General features: G+C 44.8%; 1 protein-coding gene across 1 annotated transcript in view; it reads right to left on the minus strand.

Annotated features, from left to right (window-relative positions):
- Positions 1–11,205, minus strand: part of CASTOR2 (cytosolic arginine sensor for mTORC1 subunit 2) — a 126,432-nt gene extending 115,227 nt beyond the window's left edge. The window contains exon 1 of the mRNA XM_056865587.1: positions 11,193–11,205. The gene's annotated coding sequence lies outside the window, so the exon portion shown is untranslated. The remainder of the gene's footprint in view (positions 1–11,192) is intronic.
- Positions 11,206–20,881: the final 9,676 nt, after the last annotated feature.

Genomic DNA, 20,881 nt, shown 5'->3' on the forward strand with positions numbered 1-20,881 from the left:
GCAGGACTTCCTATTCTCGCTAAGGATAACAATTAAAGCTGCAATGTGGAATCAATTCATGGATTAGATTAATTCATTAAAAAGGTGCCCATTATTTACTAGGTAGTAGATTTTTTAAAAAGGTGAATTATTTTTACCATAAATCCCTGGGGTGGCAAGGGTCATTTTAGAATAGGGGTGCCAACCTCCAGGTAGTAGCTGGAGATATCCTGCTATTACAACTGATCTCAGGCCGATAGAGATCAGTTCCCCTGGAGAAAACGGCCGCTTTGGCAATTGGTCCCTCCCCAAACCCTGCCCTCCTCAGGCTCCACCCCAAAAACCTCTTGCTGATGGCAAAGAGGGACCTGGCAACCCTATTTTAGAAGCACTCCTATCTTACACAAGAGGGAATACCTCTTTTGAGATGGCACCTTGTTTCCACGGAAGAGCACTCTGTCCTCCTTTCATACCGGAGAGAATTCCTCCTCCGAGACAGAATCATTGAGATTCTTGGTGGAAACACCGTATTGAAACAGGCAGGAACTAAATACATAAATAAAATTTCCATCTTGCACATCGAAAGAATGCCTCTTCTGCGACGAAGGAATGCCTCTTCTAAGACAGCAGCAACCATAATATCTGTTTATCATCAGAAAACAAAGATTTTTTCTTCTTCAGAACTATTATATTTGTCTGCATGTGGTTGTGAGTGGGGGTGTACAAACTATGCCATTTTAAATTTTGGTTGGGGAAAAAGATTGGCAGAATTTTATCCTGATTGCCAGATAACTCCGCATTTCAAATGGAGCCAGAGGAGCCTGAGATTTGATGGCACCCTTTCTTGTAAGTAATGTGTTCGATGGTATCCTAATTTTATTGCTCAGACCTGGAAGAACTGGGGGTGTGAGCATGTGCATGTTTGCATGTTTCACACTGATAACGTAATTCTGAGTAAACCTGATGGAAGATTCCATATTGTTTCCCTTTTTATAGAAAATAGGACACACAGGCCTTTCTTTTTGGTTTCTTCATGCGTACATTGCAACTTGTATGCATCTTTCCGTAGCAACAGACTTAAATTAAAACCTTTCTTCTCATCCCTCCCTCTCCTGTTCCTCCTGCCTAAATGACAGTTTAGGGTCTCGTTTGTCATGGAGGGTGAAAGTAATGACACCATATTCCAAGTGCTAAGTTTTTAATTGGATTTTCAAATCCAGTGTCTGGATGAAAATGACAGACGCTAAGACTATAAACCACAGCATGGCTTAAGAGATGAATTAAATTAGTTGGGAAGCAATCTAAAGACAAAAACACGACGAGAAGGGATACGGTTGCACTCGAGAAATACGTTAGAGGGGTTCAGGCCACGGAAGGGGTTGGATCTTTGTATGTTGAAAAAAGGGTTAGGAACATCAGCATATCACCTGGAAGTGATGTTGACGCATTGACTTCCCCATTATCCACCCCACTTTTCTGTAGAATAGTCATGCACTGTGGTGAAGTACCACTGGCGGAAGTTCCTCCACTGGCAGAGAGTAAATAGCAATCCCACCAGCTGACACTCCAGTTTAGGCCAATGGGCCTCTTGTTGAGAGGATGCAACACACCCACCCTTGCTGGGCTTTTCCAGGTGGGGGCGGGCTACTGCCTGTTTTCTCCCCCTTCATGCCCATCTGTGTTGTCGACTTCCTTCTCAAACACAAACCTTTATTTGGCATAATTACGATGCCATAATAATAAATCCACATAAAATACACTTAAAGCATAATATAGATTGGACGGATACAATAAAATTCCATATAAACTGTGTGTGTGTGTGTGTGTGTGTGTGTGTGTGTGTTAAGTGCCGTCAAGTCGCTTCCGACTCATGGCGACCCTATGAATGAAAGTCCTCCAAAATGTCCTATCTTTGACAGCTTTACTCAGATCTTGCAAATTGAAGGCTGTGGCTTCCTTCATTGAGTCAATCCATCTCTTGTTGGGTCTTCCTCTTTTCCTGCTGCCCTCAACTTTTCCTAGCATGACTGTCTTTTCCAGTGACTCTTGTTGTCTCATGATGTGACCAAAATACGACAGCCTCAGTTTAGTCATTTTAGCTTCTAGGGTCAGTTCAGGCTTGATTTGATCTATAATCCACTGATTTGTTTTTTGGCAGTCCACGGTATCCGTAACACTCTCCTCCAACACCACATTTCAAAGGAACCTATTTTCTTCCTATCAGCTTTCTTCACTGTCCAGCTTTCACACCCATACATAGTAATAGGGAATACGATGGCATGAATTAATCTAGTCTTGGTGGCCAGTGACACATCCTTACACTTCAAAATCTTTTCTAGCTCCTTCATGGCTGCCCTTCCCAGTCTCAATCTCCTTCTGATTTCTTGGCTGCAGTCTCCCTTTTGGTTGATGGTGAAACCAAGGAATAGAAAGTCTTGAACAATTTCAATTTCCTCCATATAAACTAAGATATTATAAAATATACTAATTAAAAGCAGTTTTAATCTTAAGCACTTCTGCGAGATATTGGGCCACCGTCTTAGTTATTTCAGGGATCAAATCGTTCAAAAGAAACTGTCATTTAAGATCATTATTAAAAAATCTTTTGGTAGCTAATAAAGTAGATAGCAATCTTTCCTGCAGACATTCATAACGACTTCCTTCTCAGTGAGTATAGGGTTGTGTAAAAAACATTTTTTTTGGTAAATTTCGTGTTTAGGTTCATTAGGCCTGATTTTTTTCAGTAAACCCGAAATAAGCCGAATACCCATACCGGTAAATTCCAGTATTCAGCTTATTTTCGGGTTTACTGAAAAATTCAGGCCCATTATAGTCTATGGGGATTTTTTTCGAAGCTCGGGGGGGGGGGCATTTTTAAAGGTAGAGTCCCAATATTTCCAGCATTGTGTAGTAGTTAAGAGCGGTGGACTCTAATCTGGAGAAGCAGATTTGATTCCCCAAGAAGAAGAGTTGGCTTTTATATGCCGACTTTCTTTACCGCTTAAGGGAGAATCAAACTGGTTTACAATCACCTTCCCTTCCCCTCCCCACAACAGACAACCTGTGAGGTAGGTGCGGCTGAGAGAGACTAGCCCAAGGTCACCCAGCTGGTGTTGTGTGTAGGAGTGGGGAAACAAATCCAGTTCACCAGGTTAGCCTCTGCTGCTCATGTGGAGGAGTGGGAATCAAACCCGGTTTTCCAGATCAGAGTCCACCGCTCCAAACCACTGCTCTTAACCACTACGCCCCACTCCTCCACATGAGTGGCAGAATCTAATCTGGTGAACTGGGTTGGATTCCCCACTCCTATACCTGAAGCCTGCTGGGTGACCTTGGGCTAGTCACAGTTCTCTCCAAACTCTCTCAGCCCCATCTACCTCACAAGGTATCTGTTGTGGGGAGGGGAAGGCAATTGTAAGTCAAAATATTGTCGAAGGCTTTCACGGTCAGAGTTCATCGAATTGTAAGCCAGACTCCTTAAAGGCTGAGAAAAGTGGGGCATAAAAACCAACTCTTCTTCTTCTTCTTCTTCTTCTTCTTCTTCTTCTTCTTCTTCTTCTTCTTCTTCTTCTTCTTCCTCCACTCTGCTGCACAGCCATCTAAAATGCAGCCCACACTGGCCATAAAGTAGAACGCTTATTATAGTCTGCGTTTGTCTAGCAACTCTGTTTATATTCACCGCAAAACCTTTTGATAAAATTACAGCTGCCAACTGTACGTTGGGGGATAGTTTATTCACGGCATGTCACTCTCAATTTCCATCCCTGTCCTTTGAGAGAGCGTGTTAAATCGGCAAGAGAGGTGGTATATTATTTCGCTTTAAATGACTCTCTATTGTTTAAATTCCAGACTCGGGACAAATTGCTTTGGAAATTGGAAAGAGTATGAGCAGGCCTGATGGTTGATCAATTTTGAGTGGAAGAGAGATTCAGCCTCGTCGCTTCCGGGCTGACTTTAAAGAGAACGTTTGCTGCAATTAACATTCCGTTCTAGAATAGGTTGTGGGTAGGGTTGCAAAGAGAGGATCATGGACTTGAGGGTGGGGTTGAGGATCATGGACAAATGGAGACCTTCCCTGCAATGTTACTGTTTGTGTTGGTTTCTGTTTGGGCTGTGATTTTAAGATTTATTGTTTACTATGATTTTGAGTCATTGCAATAAAAGGATTTGATTTGGAGACCTTCCCTTGTTAGTAGGGTTGCCAGCTCCAGGTTGGGAAATGCCTGGAGATTGTGGGGAAGCCTGAGCAGGGCAGGGTTTGTGGAGGGGAATGACTTCCAATGGGGTATAATGCCATAGAGCAGGGGTGGGGAACCTCCAGCCTGGGGGTCGTTTACGGCCAGTGACAGCATTGGCTGCGGCCCGCAGACTCTCCCGTGGAAGCCACTGCCATTGCTGCCGCCGGGCCTCCTGCGTGTGTGTGAGGGGTGGGGGAGAAGCCGGGGAGGCTTCTCCCTGATCGCGCCCGGCTGCTCATGCAGCTGGGTGCTTGATTGCTTGCTTGGGGGGCGGGGGCGGGGGAGAAGCAGCCGGGTGCTTGCTTCCTTGCTTGGGGGTGGGTGGGGGAGAAGCCGCGGAGGCTTCTCCCCATTGTGTGTTTGTGCGCGTGTGTGTGGGAGAAACCGGGAACTTCTCTCTTTTTCTTTCTTTCTTTCTTTCTTTCTTTCTTTCTTTCTTTCTTTCTTTCTTTCTTTCTTTCTTTCTTTCTTTCTTTCTTTCTTTCTCTCTCTCTCTCTCTCTCTCTCTCTCTTTCCTTCCTTCCTTCCTTCCTTCCTTCCTTCCTTCCTTCCTTCCCTCCCTCCCTCCCTCCCTCCCTCCCTCCCCTTCCTTCCTTCTCTGCATAGCCTCTGCTAAGGTTGCCAACCTCCAGGTGGTGGCTGGAGACCTGGCAACCTTAGCCTCTCCCCCCCGGAAGATATACGCCTAGTATGGCCCCCGAATGATGTTATAAATATGCAAATGGCCCTTGGCAGGAAAAAGGTTCCCCACCCCTGCCATAGAGTCTCCCAAAGCAGACATTTTCTCCAGGTGAAATGATCTCTATTGCCTGGAGATCAGTTGTAATAACGGGAGATCTCCAGCCACCACAGGGGGGCTGGCATTAGGGTTGCCAGGTCCCTCTTTGCCACCGGCGGGAGGGAAGGGACTTCAATGCCATAGAGTCCAATGTCCAAAGCAGCAATTTTCTCCAGGTGAACTGATCTCTATCAGCTGGAGATCACTTGTAATAGCGGGAGATCTCCAGCTAGTAACTGGAGGTTGGCAAGCCTAATCCTGGACAGGCAAGGCAGCAAAGTTCCTCCTAACAGGGTTATATTTTTTCTAACTAATATATGGAATAAAACAAATGTCTGAATTTGATTGAGCAGGCTGGGACAGTTCCCCTTAAAACCTAATTCAGAATTTTGCATGCAAATCCCATTGAAACCAACAGGAAGGACGTGCTGATCGGTGAATTTCAGACTGCATCCGAAACAGGCGTCATCCCTTTGAAGGTTAGCAACAAAATGGCACTTTGGGGCTTCTTAGGCAGATGTCTCCTAAGGTGCTTCTGTCAGCTAAATGGGCATAAAAATGCAAAACAGAAAGAAAACATCAATTGAAGGTGGCGGGAAGCCGCAAAGGAGAAAACATTCCAGATGGCGCATCTGGAAAAAATGAAGAAGGCGATAACAGATTTGGGATGTTTCTGAAATTCTCCTCTTCCGAATTTCTCCCCGGACTTTGGAGTCTTAAATTACACGGTCTTGTTTGCAAAGTGGAACCGATGAATTAGGAATCCTCAGTGGTTTAATTTTAGCTTTGTACAAAGCCATGCGCAGTTTGCAGCAAATGTTCACTTCCTTCAGTTCATTTCTCTTTCCTCCCCTCTGCATTACCATTGTGCACCTGCTTGCTGATAAAAACAATGCAAAAAAGCAATCTCAGTGTGATCAGAAACCTTGGTACAGATCCTTCATACATATGAGAGTCTTTCCCTGCACAGGAGCAGATCTGCACAAAAAGAATCTTGATGTACTCATATGGAACATACGGAAGCTGCCCATCCCCAGAATAGATTCAGGAGTTACTCTGATTGGGCCATTACCACTGGGGAAGCTATTGTCCAGTGACTCCGGTAGGGTTGCCAGGCCCCTCTTCGCCACTGGTGGGAGGTTTTTGGGGAGGAGTCTGAGGAAGGCTTGGTTTGGGGAGGGGAGGGACTTCAATGCCATAGAGTCCTATAGAGTCCTATATTAATAGGAAAATAATATATTAATTGGATGAGCCCCGTGGCACAAAGTGGTAAGCTGCAGTACTGCAGCCCAAGCTCTGCTCACGACCTGAGTTCGATCCCGACAGGAGTCGGTTTCAGGTAGCCGGCTCAAGGCTGACTCCGCCTTCCATCCTTCCGAGGTCGGTAAAATGAGTACCCAGCTTGCTGGGGGTAAAGTGTAGATGACTGGGGAAGGCACTGGAAAACTACCCCGTAAACAAAGTCTGCCTAGTAAACATTGGGATGTGATATCACTCCATGGGTCAGGAATGACCTGGTGCTTGCACAGGGGACCTTTACCTTTTTTAATGTATTAATTATTATTTATGCATATTAACACATTAATTATGTATATATAAATTAATGTATATGTAAATTAATCTATATATAGATGTATATATAGATATATTAATGATGGATTTCTCTTGGGTGCGCTAATACTTTCTGTAAAATGTCTAACATTTTAAAATTATTTTATTATTTTAAAATTTTTATCTTGGTGGAATTTCCACCTTATTCTGTATTGTTGCCTTTTTTTGTTTTTGTTTTTGCTAATGCAATAAAGATTGATTGTTTGACAATCTAATTGCAAATGAGTTCTGTAGAACAATAATAACACAATAGCCAATGAGGTGTGGATGCTGAGTCAGACCATTAGTCCATCTTGCTAAGTATTGCCTGCTCAGACCGGCAGCAGCTTTCCTCCCCAGCACTCGCTCCTTGAGATCCTTCCAACTGGAGATGCCAGGGATTGAACCTGGGAAACTTTGGCAGGCAAAGCAGGCACTCTACACAGGCCCTCACACATCTGAGCATTGAACAAAAGGACGATGTCCTCATTACGAATACAACACCCCCTTTTCCACAGCCTTTAAGATCCAGATGGCTTTTACGTAGTTGTGTCAGGTTATATGGAAACAGTGAAGCACTCAAAACCCCTCCGAGGTTTTGATGGGGGTACTGGAATAAATGACTATTAATAACAGCACAAATGAAGAAATGTACTCAAAGCGCAAGAGCTGTTAAATTAATTACTCCCTCTTACGATATTACATCTTGAAAAGGAAGCAGCCAAAATGTATAAGTTTGATGGTCCCCCCCCACCCTTATTGAATTAATTCTGTTTCATATCTTCAGCTGGGCATTTTTGTATGTGTTTTATGTTCTCTGTGTGATTTCCCTCTTTCCACTGTGGCTTCTTCTTCTTCTTTTTTAAAGTAGAAATTATGTAAATCAAGAACCAGAAAAGCTTAAGGATACAGTGGTACAAAAACCTATCCCAGATTCCAATTATCTGATTAGAAGCATTTAACTTCTTTGTAAATTTCTCTTTTAGGTTCAGGAAGGGTTGACCTCGCAAGAGGCAGAGGCGAGGAACAGACTGAACAAGCCACTGAACAATATAAAGCCAATAACACAATACCCCGAGAACTGATCCTCATGTGTGTTTGTGTTAAGTGCCGTCAAGTCGCTTCCGAGTCATGGTGACCCTATGAATCAATGTCCTCCAAAACATCCTATCTTTAACAGCCTTGCTCAGGTCTTGCAAACTGAGGGCTGTGGCTTCCTTTACTGAGTCAATCCATCTCATGTTGGGTCTTCCTCTCTTCCTGCTGCCTTCAACTTTTCCTAGCATGATTGTCTTTTCCAGTGACTCTTGTCTTCTCATAATGTGACCAAAGTATGATCGCCTCGGTTTAGTCATTTTAGCTTCTAGGGTCAATTCAGGCTTGATTTGATCTAGAACCCACTGATTTGTTTTTTTCGGCAGTCCAGCATGGGTACCCTCTTAATAGGGGAATGTGAAGCATCAAGTTTGGGTTGAGTGTCACCGGCTGCTAGAAGATGGTAAAGGTCCCCTGTGCAAGCACCGGGTCATTCCTGACCCATGCGGTGACGTCACATCCCGACGTTTACTAGGCAGACTTTTATGGGGTGGTTTGCCGTTGCCTTCCCCAGTCATCTTCCCTTTACCCCCAGCAAGCTGGGTACTCATTTTATCGACCTCAGAAGGATGGAAGGCTGAGTCAACCTTGAGCCGGCTATCTGAAACCAACTTCCTTTGGGATCGAACTCAGGTCGTGAGCAGAGCTTTTGACTGCAGTACTGCAGCTTTACCACTCTGTGCTACGGGGCTCCTTGCTACAAGATGGGGGGCGGGGGGTCTTAATTTTACCAAACCTGCATTTTTGCGATTTTCATGCTTTGTGGTTGCATCATTCGTTTGTTTTGTAAAAATTCTTTATATTTTCTATAATACAATACAAAACAAAACATAAAAGAAAAAGCCAAGATTAATACAGGAAGGAATCATATCATTATCTCATTTACAATTAAGATAGTTAAGTTGATTATACGAAAGGAAAGGAAAGGAAAGATATATCAGTATTGGTATTATAGAACTCTGTTTCAAATAGTTGTTACGCTAATAAACTCTTACATTATAGAATAGTATTATATATAGAGTAATCTAATGACACACAGTATTACATTTCTTCTCTTTATCATTATTACTATCATTGGCATAGAAAATGTTTTATAATATATAATTTACAATATATTACTGAGCTTACTTTTTATATAATATCTATATTTACTGTTTTTATATTTACAACGCTTATCCCTTCCCTTTTTTTCCTGTACCCCTTCAATTATATGAATAAAAATTATAAAAAACAAACAAACAAAAAAAAAGTATTGGTGCTAGACATAAAGGAAGTTGAAAGCAACATGTAATAAGATAATAAACAGCATTAATTAATAATTATCCTAATATTTTATCATAAATGATAAAATTCTTTGTTTGACACTTAGTAACCGCAATATTTATATTTGCCAGTGTATTAAAATAGATTTGGAAATAATATAGCTAAGAACACACCATGTTTGTTATTATATTATACTTCTAATAAAAGCTAATCAGAAATGGCAAAACGGACAAATTATATAAACAAAAGACCAATCAAAGAGTTCCAAGACAAATAAACGGAAAGCATACTATTTATTTTATCCCTAAAAAGAAAAAAAGAGTCTGTCGATTTGATATGATATTGAAAAATGTTGAAACATCTCTTTGACATACTATATCAATATAACGTTTATTGTCTGCTGCCAAAGGCCATCACAATCCACCATACAAAACATTAAAATAACATTGAATTAACTTTAAAACAGTCTGACCCACAAGAAACTAGTATTTAAATATGTTAAGTTCCCTGATTAAAAACAGCTTTAACTCGGATTTTCTTAGCTGCTAAAGCAAAGAGTGACAGTTGGTAGGAGAAAGAGCAGCTTCTCTGGATCTGGAGAAAGATTTAGGCCCTTTAGAATCGCTCCGGGGAATTTAAGTCTGGGCTCTGTGTAAAGTGGACAGAATAAGGTGCAATGAGTTAGGTCCTCTGGAGCGACCCCACAAATACATAGGCGAGAGGCCCATGGTGTTCGGGAGTAATGTCCAGTTATCCAAGCCGTTGGCATGGTTTGAAACCGGAGGGATAATTTTCACTATCAAGAAGAATTATTAGAAATATAAAACAGTGAGTGGTTGCATTGCTAAATGCCAATCGGCACGTGTGAAAATGACCACTGCAGACTGAGCCGTGGGATTCTGCAAGAGGCACACTGTTTTAGTAGTTAGGATTAGGGCTGTCAAAAAAAAAAAAATTCGGTACAGTTCGGATTCGGCCGAATTTGGCCCTTGTGGGTTCGGTACGTGCCGAAGTCCGAACTCCCCCACTTCGGATCCGTTCAATTCGGCGGGAATTCAAAGTTCGGGAAAAAAATTCGGCCGAATAAAGCCATTAAAAACACAACCGCGCCTTTCCGCGGCTCTGGGGGGGGGCATTTTTGGGCTTAGAGGTCCCAAACTTTCAGCAGAGCTTCAAAGGACGTATATTGAAAGACTCCCCAAGTTTTGTAAAGATTGGGTCAGGGGGGGCTGAGATATGGGCCCTGAAAGGGGTCCCCCCCACCCTTAATGTGGATCTCTCCGCAGAGCTTGCCGCCCACGCACAAAGCTCCCGGCCGACAAACAGCTGATGAGAGCAAGGGCGGGACAGGTGCTAAGAACTTTGCAAAGCAACACAACTGCAGAGCAACCCCTTTGCAAATATGCAAAGGGCGGGGCAGGTGTGAAGAATTTTGCAAAACAATACAACTGCAAAGCAACACAAGCACGCAATGCAAAACCTTTGCAACAGTGCATAGCAACACCTGACACCTGGGAGTTTGCATACCATGGAAAGGGACAGAGGCAGCTAGCTATGCATAATGAGCAGGAGGGGGTGGAATGTCTCCTTTTGCATTGGACTTGGGACCAGGCAGATGCATTCTTTAAGTCACCATTTGAAAACCAGTTTTGAGCAAGCATCAATAACCTAACTGATCTTATGAATGAGGAAAAACCTGAAGAATAAAAATGAAGCCCCCCCTCAAACCAGGGAGAGAGAGACTGGAGGGGGAACACACACCCCAGGTAGAACCGGCAAAACCCCCTTTGGCTTCCCCCCCCACCCACAGAAACTGCTCCCTCCCCCCACACACACACAGACTCTGCTTTCCCCCACACACACACACAGAAAAGAAAAAATATAGATTAAAGCCCCCAAAGGGGTCTTACTGTGGCTGTCTTCTGTTCCAGCAGGAGGGGCTGGGAGGCTGGGTAATCCAATATGATTCCATTTGTATCCAATATAAGATCCATATGTATGCATCTCTCGAGGGTGATCCATTCATCCCAATAGGGGAAAGGGGAAAGCCCATATCTCGGGGGGCCCTGACCCAATGTTTACAAAACTTGGGTGGTCTCTTAAAAAGCCTTGACTGAAGCTCCGCCGAAAGTCTGGGATCGGCACACCCAAAAATGCGCCCCCTGCAGCCATGGAAAGAGAAAAGGGGGGGAGCCAATATTTCAGCCCCCACTGAACCCATCTTTACAAAACTTGGGTGGTCTCTTAAGAGGGATTCTCTGAAGCTATGACAAAAGTTTGGGGGCTGAACCCCCAAAAAAGCGCCCCCTGCAGCCACGAAAATGGAAAAGGGGGGAGAGGAAAAAGGGGTGGAGCCCATATCTCGGGGGGCCCTGACCCAATGTTTACAAAACTTGGGGGGTATCTTAAGAAGCCTAGTCTGATGCTCCGCTGAAAGTTTGGGGTCGGCACACCCAAAAATGCGCCCTCTGCAGCCATGGAAAGAAAAAAGGGGGGGAGCCCATATCTCGGGACCCACTGACCCAATGTTTACAAAACTTGGGTGGTCTCTTAAAAAAACCTGTCTGAATATCCCCTGAAAGTTTGGGGTCAGTACCCCAAAAAATGCGCCCCCTGCAGCCACGGAAAGGAGCGAATGTGCACAAGCACCCCCTCACACACACATGAGGATTTCCCTCTCTCTCTCTCTTTCCCCGGCCGGCCGCACATCAGCTGATTCCTCCAGCACTCAATCCTGACTGATTGGCCAGAAGAAGACCCAGCTTGGCCACCGATTGGCCGGGGGAGGAGAATGCTGCTTACTGACGGTTATGCTGCTTACTGACGGCCGAATTGGCCGAATTTATTCGCCGAACTCCCGAACTCGCTGAATTCGGCCCCCCCCCCGGTTGCCCGCCAGTTTTGAGTTCGGATCCGTCCGAACTAAAAACCGCCGAATCAAGGGAAATTCGGCTGATTTTCAGTTCGGGCCGAACCGAATTGACAGTCCTAGTTAGGATGTTGGACTCTGACTTGGGAGAATTGGGTTCAAATTTGTGAAAACTAAGAGAGATGGGTAGATAAGAAAAGGCATTGTGAAAAGGAGCAAGAATTCTCCCCCCCATAATTCATGCACTGACTTCTTCTACTGATCACATGAAACTGCCTTATACTGAGTCAGATCATTGGTCTATCAATAGGCTTGCCAACCTCCAGGTATTAGCTGGAGATTTCCTGCTACCACAGCTGATCTCCAGCCAATAGTTCTCCTGGAGAAAGTGGCCGCTTTGGCAATGGGACTCTATGGCATTGAAGTCTCTCCCCTTCCCAAACCCTGCCCCCTCACCCTCCACCCCAAAAACCTCCCACTGGTGGTGAAGAGGGACCTGGCAACCTATCAATCAAGGTCAGTATTGTCTACTCTGATTGGCAGCAGGCCTCCAGGGTCTCAGGTCTTTCATGTCGCCTATTACCTGGTCCTTTTAAATTGAGATGCTAGGAACTGAACCTGGGACCTTCTGCATGCAAAGCAGGTGCTCTGTCACTGAGCCATGGCCCCATCTCTTGACATGAGAAGCTCTGGTTTGAGGCAATGCCAAGCAATAGCTTCCTATCCAGTGCATTTTATATCCCACCTTTCCTCCAAGAAGTTCAGAGCAACTGATATGGCTCTACCTTCCTCATTTTATCTTTACATAGGCCAAGAGAGAGTAACTGGCCTGTGCTCACCCAGCAAACCAAACATCAGAGTGGGCTACGTAAACCTGGATCTCTCCGATCCTAGCCAGACACTCTCGCTATTACACCACCATGGATGTCTTGTGTGACCCCCTCTTTTTTTTTAGTCTTCCATAGGGTTGCCAACCTCCAGGTAGTAGCTAGAGATCTCCTGCTATTACAACTGATCTTCAGCTGATAGAGATCAGTTCACCTGGAGAAAATAGCCACTTTGGCAATTGGACTCTATGGCGTCGAAGTCCTTCCCCTCCCCAAACCCCTCCCTCCTCAGGCTCCACCCCAAAAATCTCCAGGTATTTTCCAACCCGGAGCTGGCAACCCTAGTCTTCCATTTTTTTGCACATTCATTTTGTGTGCGATGCGCAGAGCTTGGTTCATTCCCAGATCATTATAGCATAACTATTCTTACGCTTCATCCATTCGTCGAAAGGTTTTAAGAGTTCGAGGTGAGGAGTTTTACTTATGAGCCCATGCAGAACTGGGCATTAATCATTCTCCAACACGTTAACTGAAACACGGCAATTCCTTGTAATGTCTGACCTCAAAACGGGGCTCCGATTGTTCTCTTAATTCCTTCCTTCGCAGCAATTTGTCTTCCCTCTTCATAGGCTGCCAACTGCAAACATACCAAAAATGGACAGTAATACTATCTTCCTAACTGAACACATGAAGCTGCCTTATAGTGAATCAGACCATCAGTCCATCAAGGTCAATATTGTCTACTCAGAATGGCGGTGGCTTTCTAGGGTCTCAGGTGGAGTTCTTTCCCATCACCCTTGTCCTTTTAACTGGAGATGCCAGGGATTGATAGGGTTGCCAACCTCCAGGTGGTAGCCGGAGATCTCTTAGGATTACAACTGATCTCCAGCCAACAGATCAGTTCACCTGGAGAAAATGGCTGCTTCGGAAGGTGGACTCTATGCCATTATTTTCCCTCCCCAAACCCTCCGCTCCTCGGGCTCTACCCTAAAAATCCCCAGGTATTTTCCAGCCCGGAGCAGGCAACCTTGGGGATTGACCCTTCAGCCTTATGCACACAAAGTAGATGCTCTACCACTGAGCCATCGCCCTTCCCCAATTTCTTTCCTCTGTGCTAACTAGGGTTGCCAGCTCTGGGTTGGGAAATACCTGGAGATTGTTGGAGCAGAGCTTGAGGAGGGCGGGGGTTTGGGGAGGGGAGGGACTTCAATGCCATAGAGTCCAACTGCCAAAGTGGCCATTTTCTCCAGGTGAACTGATCTCTGTCAGCTGGAGATCAGTTGTAATAGCAGGAGATCTCCAGCTAGAACCTGGCCACTCATGTGGAGGAGTGAGGCATCAAACCTGGTTCACCAGATTAGAGTCCACCACTCATTTGGAGGAGTGGGGAATTGAACCTGGTTCACCAGATTAAAGTCCACGGCTCATGTGGAGGAGCGAGGGATCAAACCTGGCTCTCCAGATTAGAGTCCACCACTCTTAACCACTACACCACCAGCTGCACCTCACCGTGGTGAGGAATGCTAGAACTGTTTCTGAGTGAAACGAATGGAAACAAAAACAAATATAAAGGTGAAACAAATAAGAATAATAATGAATACAACAAAATAAAATATTTTAATTTTTTAAAAGAAACTCTCACGTTGGACAGCAACTTTCTTTCCTATTTTGGGCTAACACTGGGCTATGAGTTATAAATAGCTGGAGGATGGAAGCCACTCCAGTAAGGACTTGCTTCAAATTCATGTTAACAACATATGTTCTGACCTTTTTGTAGGAACAGAGGGAGTGAATTTCTGCCAGATGGATGTCCGGGAGAGTTTCTTTTTTCTTTTAAAAGATCCCTGGGGGCTAATCACAAAGCTGCAGCATGTTTTAATTTGGCAACCGATTTTTTACCTTCTGGAAACAGTTTTCTTTTAATTCTAAATGGGTGTTATGTTTTCATAGCCCCTTGCAATTCGGGGAGGGGAGGTTGTGTGGGTTTGAGTGAACTGGGGTGTGGGTTTCGAGGCCACGCTGGGGATCTGACTCTTTTGGTTAAGTTTCTGTTTGGGAAACAATGGCCCTTTATGCAGGGCTGTTTCCCTGCAGTCACCCCCGCCGACTGCTTCGGGGCTTCCCTTTGATTATGTGTGCCTTTCCTGACTGTCAGAGGTCGCCTCATGCTCTCTGCGCATTTCCCTGCATTCTGGATTCTGTTTTAGCCATAGGGTTGCCAGGTCCCTCTTTGCCACAGGTGGGAGGTTTTTGGGGCGGAGCCTTAGGAAGGAGGGGTTTGGGGAGGGGAGGGACTTCAGTGGGATATCATGCCATAGAGTCCACCTTCCAAAGTGGCCATTTTCTCCAGAGGAACTGATCTCTATTGGCTGGAGATCAGTTGTAATAGCAGGAGATCTCCAGCTAGTACCTGGAGGTTGGCAACCCTCTTTAGCCAGAATCCAGAAAACGCGGGCAAAATGCACGGAAACTGTTCACAGGTTGAATACCAAAGCAATACCATATATTTCTTACTAACTATAAGAATTATTGATATTAAAACAAGCCATAAAACAGCATTCAGCAGCATTCAGCAGCCTAAACTGTATCTTCAAAACACTCCTTTTTAAAAAATATCTGTATCTTTATTTTAATTAAATTAAAAACAATTTGCAAGTATATTTATGCAACATTCACTATATACATATGATTTATGCAACTACAAGGCAATTCTATGGATGTTGATTATTTATCTACCTACTGCTAGTTAAAACATGGTAATAACTAGGGAATGTGGCCAGCGGATCATATAACCAGCTTAAAACACAGAGCCTTTTATTTAAAAGCCTAAGACTTCACAAGGGTTGCCAACCTCCAGGTACTAGTTGGAGATCTCCTGCTATTTCAACTGACCTCCAGCTGGTAGAGATCAGTCCACCTGGAGAAAATAGCCACTTTGGCTTTTGGTCTCTATGGCATTGAAGCCCCTCCCCTCCCCAAACCCCTCCCTCCTCAGGCTCCACCCTAAAAACCTCCGGCCAGTGACGAAGATGGACCTGGCAACCCTACACTTCACACAGTTCACTGCTGGTCTGCATACAAGACCGTATTTTACCCTGCTGTTCCTCCAGTGAGCTCAGGGCTCTGTACATTATTCTCCTGACTTCTATTTCATCCTCACAACAACCTTGTGAGGTAGGTTAGGGTGAGAATGCTTGTCTGGGCCACCGTCACCCAGAAAGTTTCACGGAAGAGAAAAGATTTGAACTCAGGCTTCCCAGATTCTGGTCTGATACTCCATTCCACCATCTCGAACCCCACTGGTTTTGGTCATTGCTGCATCTAAAATAAAAGCACTGAATTTGGATCCTTTCATAGACTGGCCATTTTCCCCCCCTCCTGCTTTCTCCTGTTTTCCTGTTGGGAAACTGATCAAGGGAAACATCCTGGATTGCGTATTTTGAATACTGAATTGCTTCTCATTGATAACATTTAGAGATGGCAGCAATCCCCCCCCCATTTCCTCTCCCTGTGGGGTCACCGGTGTTAATTAGGGCTTTAGCATCTAGCCTCATTGTGTGGAAAAACCATCTCAAGATCGGGTCCGGCCACTTTGTTATCTTCCAGGGCCCTCATTTAAGTGTGTTTTTCCAAGGCCAAATGCCAGTCATAAGTAGGAAATCTACATGAAATTTTAATTGCAAGATTGTTTGGTGCCGGTTTAATGAGAGGAAGTAAGAGATCTGAGAATTCCCGCGCTCTCGGCTCATGCATAACGTTGACTTTAAATGGGCTCTTTGGAGGTGTGGGGAATTGCATCGGAGGCTTTTACGCACCGATAAAGCAAATGTACTGAGCTCTGTTAGGTTAAGGTCATAAATCAAAATCCGTTAACTGCCTTTGAGCGACTGCTGGGGATGATAATGGTCAGGAGAGAGGGATCCGTCAACCTCTGCAATGCCACTCAATATTCATAAATCACTGATCGGTAATTCCCCAAATAGTGCCTGTCAGCTTTCTAAATACATTTTTTCTGCCCACTAATTGAGATGGAACAAGACGGTCCGGCCGCTAGCCCATAATCAAAGCCAATGAGAAGTATTGGGCATCAGTGCGGGTGCTGGGGTCATGGGCTTTTGGTTAAACCCCTGACAGTAAGATGAGCCATGTTCTGAATGAAAGTGTGGGTGGTAAAGTGACCTTCAGACCCTAGTAAGACAAGCACCAGTGGGGTCTGTGAGTAAATAACCAAATCTGAGTTGCTGTTGTTGCGATTAGGGTTGCCAACCTCCAGGTACTATCCAAAAAAACACTAAATCGGAGACAAATCAAAATGTCCATTTGTAACAATAACATTGCAGCAAATATTATTTTATAGTTTAGTATAGTCTAGACTACTGTGTAGTAGTATTTATTTATGGCAAGTCACTTAACATACATGGATTAGCATAGGGCCCCTATGCTCGTGGGGCCCCCGGGCAAGTGCCCATTGGGCCCATGTGTTAAGATGGCCCTGCTTTTCCGCCCGTCAGAGGTCGCCTCATCCTCCCCGCGCGTTCTGCCCGCATTTTCCAGATTCTGGCTTAAAAAAGCATCTGGAAAACATGGGCAAAATGCGCAGGGAGAGCGAGGCGACTCTGATGGGCATAATCAAAAGGAAGTCCCGAAGCAGTCGGCGGGGGTTACCGCGGGGAAACCTCCCTGTATAAAAGGCCATATCTGCCCTATCTCTTTGGTCTCTCATCTGAAAAACCCGGCTTTTTGTTTTGCCACCGCATCCAACGCAGTTCTAAAAATATGCCTCTACATGCCCTAAAGGTGGCCACCATGTGTTATGCCAGGAGGCCAAATGTCAATTTGGCGATTTCTTCTGGTTTGTACATTTCCTTTGTGTTCGGTGTGCCAGGCAATCTAGGCGTACAATCTCTCTCTGCTTTCATCTGGTGGACATTTTTTTCGTTTTTTTTTTTAAAAATGCCAGTTCCAAGATGCCTTTATTCCAACTCGGAACGTGTAATCTCTTTATTATGTCTGGCTGAGCTCAGCGGGCGTGTGAATATTCCTGGCCGCGTTTCGCGACAGTGCTGTTGGATGTCGCCTGCTGATAATTGGAACCGAGCTACGTTACAATCAGAGGTTTGTCTTTGCTTCGACTGGACCTGTCGGCAGAAGGGGGAAGAACGCTGCTGTTTTGGGCTTGTTCTTGGCAAGAGCTGTCAATCCTGCTTTGACGGACTGGCAGGGCTTAATGAGATTAAACAGAGAGCTAATCAGATGTCATTTACTCTCCTGGCATGCAGACAGAGGGGAGAAGTGGTCCGTTTCCAGCTCCCCCCTTGCAAGGGAACCTGCTTCACTCTGTTTAATTTTCGTTTTAACGTCTGCACTAGCAGGGAAGGAGGGGGGGGGAAATCAGTTCCTTTGGAACAGGCTGACCAAAATTTGCCTTTGAAAGTCTCTTCCAACCCCCCCACCTTTTCCCAGTCCTCTCTTTTTTAAAATCAACCTGTTGTAATTTGATTTCTTTGCAATTTTTAGCATGATTGAAAGTCGCTCCGAAGGAACAAAGCAAACATTTGCATTGCGTAACGGCCACTTGATGCTGTTTAGTTAAGAGAAATCTCTGGAAATTTTCCTGTGCGTATGAAGCACAGGCCCTCCCTGAGATTCCAGAGGCCAACTGGAGTCACTGGGGTCAATGGGGGTGTGTGGGGGAGGTTGTTGTGAATTTCCTTCATTGTGGGGGGGGGGTTGGTCTAGATGACCCTGATGACCCCTTCCAACTCTATGATTCTATGATTCTAACAGAACCACCACTGAATGCCGATGAGAGCCCTTCAAGCCCTCTTTATGAATAGGGTTGCCAGGTCCCTCTTTGCCACCAGTGGGAGGTCTTTGGGGTGGAGCCTGAGAAGGGCAGGGTTTGGGGAGGGGAGGGGAGGGACTTCAATGCCAAGGCAGCCATTTTCTCCAGGTGAACTAATCTCTATCAGCTGGAGATCAGTTGTAATAGCATGAGATCTCCTGCCACCACCTGGAGGTTGGCAGCCCTACTATTGAGGTTCCTTCCACAAGCCCTGCCGCCCCCAGGCTCCACCCCCAAATCTCCAGGAATTTTCTAACCCAGAATTGGCAACCCCTGGAGTAGGCCAACAAATTAAGAGTTAAAACCTAAACTGAATAGTCCACAGACAGAGCGAGAAGATCTAGAAGGAATGACTCTCCTTCCCCTTAGAAGGAGAAGAAGAGTTGGTTTTTATATGCTGACTTTCTCTCTCACTTAAGGAAGAATCAAACTGGCTTACAATCACTTTCCCTCCCCCTTCCCACAACAGACACCCTGTGAGGTAGGTGGGGCTGAGAGAGCTCCAAGAGAGCTGTGACTAGTCCAAGGTCACCCAACTGGCTTCATGTGTAGGAGTGGGGAAACCATCCTGGTTCACCAGATTAGAGTCCGCCGCTCATGTGGAGGAGTGGGGCATCCAGATTAGATCCACCGCTCCTAACCACCGATGTTAACCACTGCACCCCGCTGGCTATTTTTCAGTGCCAGTTTGGGCTTGAACTGGGAAGTGGCCCATACCCACACAGACATGTGTTGTGGGAACATGATGCCTTCTTACTACACTGGTGATAAGTTGCCAACCTTCAGGTGGTCAATCAACACAACAGCACGCTGATTATTAATCAAATGCAGTGTATTAACATCAAAGTGACAAGAGTAAAAAGGATACCTAACTAGCTAGAGCATGCAAAAAGTATACAATTGTAAAATACAAAAGATACTGAACAAAACAATCACAAGAAATATATACACTATGTACAAATGAGTCTACAAACGTGGTCCCACAGTTCACCTTGCAAGTTCGATATGGGAAGAGTATTTTCGGCATGGAGTAGAACACTATCCACAGGTTTAACCGGGAGCGGATAGTGTTCTACCCTGTGCCGAAAAGACTCTTCCCATATCGAACTTGCACAGGTGAACTATGGCGGGGACCACGTTTGTAGACTCATTTGTACATAGTGTATATATGTCTTGTGATTGTTTTGTTCAGTATCTTTTGTATTTTGTAATTGTATACTTTTTGCATGCTCTAGCTAGTTAGGTATCCTTTTTATTTTTGTCACTTTGATGTTAATACACTGCATTTGATTAATAATCAGAGTGCTGTTGTGTTGATTGAGTCTCTCTCAGTACAGCACCGGGTGATGGTTATTTTGGTTTGTAACCTCCAGGTGGTGGCAGGAGATCTCCCGCTATTACAACTGATCTCCAGCCGATAGAGAACAGTTCCCCTGGAGAAAATGGCCTCTTTGGCAATTGGACTCTATGGCATTGAAGTCCCTCCCCTCTCCAAACCCTGCCCTCCTTAGGCTCCACCCCCAAAACCTCCCACCGATCGCGAAGAGGGACCTGGCAACCCTAGTGTACAGTGGTTAGAGTGTTGGGCTAGGAATGGGGGGAGCTGGGTTCTAATCCCCACTTAGTTTGAAGCTCGCTGACCTCAAGCTAGTCACTCTTTATTACCCGTACCTACCTCGTGGGGCTGCTGTGAAGGTTACATAGAAGAAAGCGAAAACGCAGGCACTCTTTGGAGGGAGGGCAAAATACAAACGTGAGAGATAGCCCAAACCCTGCGGCTCATTCGCAAAGAACTGTAGAACAAACCTCTCCATGACTTGATTCCCCCCCTTTCCTTTTCAATTCCATGCTAGAGTCTCATTAGAGAAGGGGATTTCTGCTCCAGTAGGGATCTTTAATTAGAGAAACAATACTAAAAAAGAAAAAAAAATGAGACATCGTCTCCTGTTATTAGATTTTTCAGATATTGCCCCTCACGCACTCTTACCGGGTGGTTTATTCATTCATTCGTCTTTTTAAAATAGCTTAACTAAGGATTATTTATTCAGAATGGATTATCCCTCCAGCCTTATAGTTGCTTAATTTTAAAAAATATAGCTTGTTTATCAGCTGGAGGACGAGGTAATCGGATCGCTTCAACTAAAAGCAGCTATTTGGTTGCTTTCTGTTAATTACTGGTTACATTCAGATATGAAGCCAGTGGGGTAAAGCTATAATCATTTCTCTATTCATACTCTTACCGAGGACATGCGATCTTCTAATGGCCTGCTAGCAGCCTGTTTTCCTCCTTTGGGTTTCCATTTCTAGTTTAGACAGGAAGAATGGTGAAAGAACAGAAATCCACTCCTTCATGTAATGAAGGAGTTAGAAAATCTAACTTGTGGGACTCACCGCCAC

The sequence above is a fragment of the Euleptes europaea genome, chromosome 19 (assembly GCF_029931775.1).
Source record: "Euleptes europaea isolate rEulEur1 chromosome 19, rEulEur1.hap1, whole genome shotgun sequence".
In the NCBI taxonomy this organism is placed as follows: domain Eukaryota; kingdom Metazoa; phylum Chordata; class Lepidosauria; order Squamata; family Sphaerodactylidae; genus Euleptes; species Euleptes europaea.